This window comes from Galleria mellonella, unplaced genomic scaffold (assembly GCF_026898425.1).
Source record: "Galleria mellonella isolate WM207_F2 unplaced genomic scaffold, CSIRO_AGI_GalMel_v1 utg33, whole genome shotgun sequence".
NCBI lineage: Eukaryota > Metazoa > Arthropoda > Insecta > Lepidoptera > Pyralidae > Galleria > Galleria mellonella.
In genome coordinates this window covers 10,462,940-10,468,939 of record NW_026442079.1, presented here as the reverse complement: position 1 = coordinate 10,468,939, position 6,000 = coordinate 10,462,940, and positions in this window count along the sequence as shown.

The following is a 6,000-nucleotide window of genomic DNA, read 5'->3' as shown; positions in this document are numbered from 1 at the left end:
AGAAACAAATAAAAGAAATAAATATACAAAAAAAAAAAAGGAAAATACATAAATGAGGTAACATAATTTTTCGTGAGTGTGCCACAGTAACGTGGTCACAACTCAGTTTATTGTTTTGCTCTCAAAAGAGCAAAATACTGATATTCCTTGCCAAAAGTCATATATTACAATACGAACTGGTTGTGTAGAATGTTTCTGTCCATAAACTATTCAGAATTTATTTTAAATGGATAAACCAAAATATTAGCTCCAATATTTGTACCAATACAACGTGATATTAAAAAATTTCACGCAATTAACGGTAATTCGCGTTTTTAAATTGTATTGTTTTTGCCTTAAAAGTGTTTTCATGCTCACAACATTCAATTTCATTTAATTTTTTTTTATACAGATATAACTTCTTTTGGTAAGACTAGTAAAAAATACCAATTTGATTCGTTTACATTTTTTTGCAGTTACGTAAATTACTCGAACATAGCGGCAAAGACTTTGCGGAAATCTCTGAAGGCCGACTTGAAGGACGAAGCGGCGAAGCGTGATCAATCGTTCATTAAATTTTTCTATTGGGATAAAGGACAGCAATTACGTGAGATAACTCTATTTCATCATTAATGTAACGACGTAGAGTTCAAAATACCTAGTGTCGATGTAGATTTTTAATGGGTAAAATAATATAGAATGGTAACCTCACCTACATAGTTTGCGATGGCAGTGTACTAATGGGGGATAATGGGAGAGGAGGAAATTAGGTTAGTTGGCAAATTGTGATGAATTCACTATAAGCTTTTTTAATGGATTTACATGAGATAGTGGTGAATGATGCAAAGGAATTGTTTGTAATGGAGTCTAACACACACATATATATATATATATATATATATATATATATATATATATATATATATATATATAAAAATAAAAACACTGGTGCCAAGTCAGTGCATATCGATAGCGCAGGCGGGGTTACGATTCCTTTCTCATCCCTTAAATAAAGTCTTCGATAGTAACAATTTTTCTAGATTTTTTTATTCGATTATTTTATTATCCAAAAATAAAATTTCAACGTAGTATAAAAATCCCATAGTAAGGATAATTGTAACAGTCAGAGTTATTTAAAATTAAACATTTTTCGTTTGTTTCAGCCCCAGGACAAAAACCGCCTTCGGATAAAGAGAAAACCTAGATTTATTTTAAATATTTCTAATTAAAATATTTTAATAGTAATACATGAAAACGATGCAATTTCTTTATGCAATAGAATTAGTTGTTTACATGGCCGTAGCTTGCGGTGCGGACGGGCATTGAGGGGCAATGCCCTAACTTCAAAAGCCCAATGCTTTACCTTAAAATACAAGGCCCCAATAAAATTAATCAGATTTACTTTTTCGACGTCACTTACTTATGGCTTGTACCCTACCTAAACTAAGTTCTTTTGCCCTACCTACCTACGGTCCTGGTTGTTTGTCAACGAAGACGTATATTCATCTTATGTGATTTTCTTATATACCTACGTACCTATTTTGCAAACAACTGGTATTACTTATGTTGTAAAATAATAAAAAAAAATTACAATGTTATACGATTTTATAACAATAATTAAATTATTAATAAAAATAATATTCGAAGAAACTGTTTAACTGTATTATTTATTAGTTGTATGACGCAGGTTTATCCTAAGAATCCTAAAGGCAAATATAATATATGGCATCTATATATATTTAAATCGGTAATATCTCAGGTAGCAATTAATCGTGATATTGACGTCGATTTTCAGTTATTGACCCTAAAATGATTTAAACTGACGTCTTATTTCAGTTGCAGACATCAACCTGCTACCAAAGATGGAATGGTAACCCCGATTGCACTATCGCATTACGCTGGTGTAACACCAGTGATAGATGATAGGTAAGAACGAAATAGGTCAATTAACCAAGATGGTTTCTAAGGGAGACCGAGTTGAGGTCGACCTGATAGGGTATTTTTTTAATGGGTGATAATGGAATGGTATCGGTATATACAGGCGGGGCACTGATGAAGGATGATAGATGAGGATGAAGCAAGTCTGAAGGATGAAGAATTGTTCACGATGGTTTCCAGGGGTAACCATGTGGAGGTCGACCTAATAGGGCTAATATTGCTAGTAATGGGGCTGTCGAACTCCATTGCTAACAATCCTTTTCCCCACAACCTGATAGGGTAGATGGCATCCTATATTAGCTTATAGGATACTTTTATACTAATTATTTCTTGCCTATCTCTGTATCATTGCTTTTTTTATTAAGCTTAAAATATTAATGTATAAGCAAATATTTTTCAAACGTTTCCGTCTTTACATCATTAATGAGATCTGTCCAGGTTTATTCTCAAATAGTTAGAAGAGTGGTAAAAGTTTACAAATTTCTTAATTATATATTGCTATATGTCGAGGCATAGATTAGGTCACTCCTTCCATTCCCGTGGGTGTCGTAAGAAGCGACTAATAGAACTAAGAACGAGGATTGAACAGCAGCGTTCCTCTTAGAACATCTCTAAAAGTCTAACTGCAGTTGCCAACCCTCCTGCTAAACATGACAACTACTAGCGATACCTTAAAAGGCTGATATGTTGATGAACCCTTAAATACCTTAAGTTTCAAATTTGATACCGAGGTTATAAATCACATTGGACGCCTACAATCGATTTTATTTTAATATTTGGCTGTTTACATGTTACCAAAAGTTTTTTTTCAAAATAAATATATAAAAATATTTAGATTTTTATATAAATATAAAAAATACTAATGAGTAAACAGTAAAGGATACACTTATATATTTTTAATTTGATTAAAAAAAAACAGGCTTTTAAAGGTTAAATTATATTGTACATTTAAATGTCTGACACATAGAGATTTTGCCAGTAGATTACAAGTGTGGTGGTGTAGCGGTTTAACACTCTTTACGATGGTTTTGAGTTCGACCTCCACACGATCTGTATGCACGAGCTTTAGTTATGTTTTCGATGTTTTTTTTTTATACAACTTAGAATGGCAAACAAGCTGACGGCCCACCTGATGGAAAGTTGCCTATAGACATGAGCAGTACCACGTATATAACAGAGGATACTGTTTTGCCCATGATATCCCCCCCCCCCTCCGATTATTCTTCAAAATTCTGTAAAATCACGCCATATCCCACCCTTTAAACCGAAATAGCCATGCAAACACAACTGTTTTAAGGTTTAAACACGAATGGGACAGAGGTACCCAAGCAAACGACTTTTGTACAAAGTCTCCCTCAGTGTTTAGAACCCATAGTGCAAGATTTGCTTACTTTGGGACTATATGTTGTCGAAGATAATTATTATTAACGATTAGGTATTAAAGTTTCACAAGATCTCACCGGATTATAAAATAAAACTCAAGCGCACATAGCCACCGTTTTATTATAATATTACAATTATATAATCATTAAAAGACTATCAAGTAATTCAGTACAATATAAAATGATATGATTTGCTTACTTATAAATCGTAGGCGTAATACAATAGTTCGATATCATTGCAAACTGTGACCGATTCTTTTATACAGTATAAAATTTTCAAAATATATAACCAAAGTGGTGCAGACGAGGGACATTTTGTTCGCCGTGGACAAAATTTCCGTTAAAATCGTCATTAGCACACGAACATATATGTATTTATTTTTAAAAATTCTATTTGTATTTTGATAACAAAAAATAACACCGAAGATTATCCCTCGCCTATGCAGATTCTAAATATCACAAAAATTCACTATTAGTAATAATATAATATTAAATATATACAATATAATTATGTAATGTATACAATTATGTTAAAAAGTCTAAACCGGTCAAAAGTATTGTGGACTGAAAACAAAAAAAGTAGTCAAAATTGTGTCAAGTTCAGGCCTTAATACGCGGAACGATCCATAGTTCGAACTTATCGAATCAAACGAGCGAGTGCAGATTATAAAGAAAAAAATATAAGATGCATATTTATTTATTTATTTTTTATACCACTGAGGTGGCAAACAAGCATATGGCCCACCTGATGATAAGTGGTTACCGTAGCCTATGAACACCTGCAATACCAGAGGTATTACGCGTGCGTTGCCGACCCTGAAGAAACCTCTTTACCCCCCTTTTGAAGAACTTTATTTTATTGCACCAATATTACAGTTAAAGGATTTTCAATAAGCATAGTGTAGTACAAAAGGTGGTCTTATTTCCTTTTTTTTTTTTAAAAGTTCTTTTGACCGGCTGGAAATTTTGACCATAACACAAGAAATAAAAGTTAATTTTCAAAACATTATAATTTTTTTTAATTATAGATGTAAAATGATACTGCCCAATGGAACTGCACTGTTACAAAAATTTAAACAATCATCAACCAAAAGCATGTAAAGAAGCATGTATAGTAAAGTGTTTAAAAAAAAATAGGGAAACCCCAAGAACTTAATATTAAACTTAACAAGTAGCAAATATTTATCAAATGTAATGAGTTGCAATGTAAGAGCTATGGTCTTTTATCCAGATTGCCATTTTTTAATACCTAATAATAGAACATCAATATAATAAATCTACTATAATGTAATATAAATAATATGACAATATAATAACATTTACAATTTTAATAATACAGTATAATAGAGACATTCAATTGACTTGGTTTTCGTTGAAATCTCGAATGAGCACTGCCTCGGTTTTAAATCTATATCTAACAACCGATCGGAAGAAAATATAGTAAAAAAAAAATATTAAATAAAGTATTAAAATAAAATTAATCTTACATTAGTTAATAATTGTCAAATAATAATTAAAAAAAAAAACTTAAATGATCGATTATTTTTCAAGTATAATTTATAATGTCTTTGCTACTGTATAAATTATACTTAAAACTTAATTTTAATTAGTATAAACAAGGGCTTATTGCGCTATCATTTATATAAAGATCATATTTATTTTAGAGTTATAAACATAGAGCATAGGGCGGCAGAAACAGGTAACTTTACAGTTTAAAGTTCGTCATGAAATTTGATATACATATAGTACTGTTGAGTTTTTTTTCGTCTTCTGCTTCCGAATCCAGTATACTTAAAAAAAAAATACGATTTAGAAGCACTTTTAAACAAATCTAAAAGATGATTTGAATTTACTTATTTAGTTTATTAAGGAGGATAATGTTGACAAGAATTAAAAATATAACGAGAATATATTCTGAGGCATAAAAATGAATATCTAATTTTAAAACACTTTATTCAAATTAAAATAACATAAATAAATTTTATAAATTGATCTAGATATGATCCTATATCGTCATAGTCTACGACTGACGGATCTGACCAAGATTACATATAAAGATCCGTCAGTATTCTACGACTATGACGATATATTTGTTACTGCAACAAGCCTTATGAAAAGTTTATATATTTACTAATGTATACAAATAATAAATGACCAAAAGAGTAAAAAGTATGAGCAAATAATGAGAATTACATTAAACCTTACACACTGAAATGGTGACTTTTATGATACCCTAAAATAATATAATTTGCAATTCATATAATTTTCTAAGCGAATCTGCAAAATGACTGGTAAGCGATTTGTTGTAAATTTCTAATAGTTCGACATTTATATATTATGTATTTGAACTTATTTTATTTTCAAAACTTTCAGTTAGCGTATTGCAAATATATATTGTTTTAGGATAATCCAAAGTAACCATTTTAATTCTTTTTTACTACCTAATTTAAACCACATTCATTTTACTGTTACATCGAAACAGCGATATTAGAATAATTTCAAAACTAGTGATATTAATTGATCGATTTTGTTGGTAAGGTAAGGTAAATAGGTAGTTTTTTTACTTACATTCTTTTTCAAAATACTACTATATAATTATGTATGGGAGCGCCTTGAAACGACTAACCATTGTAACAAAAAAAAAAAAAAAAAGAAAATAAAACGCTTTTTCATAGGTCATTTACATTACATTTGCACTTTT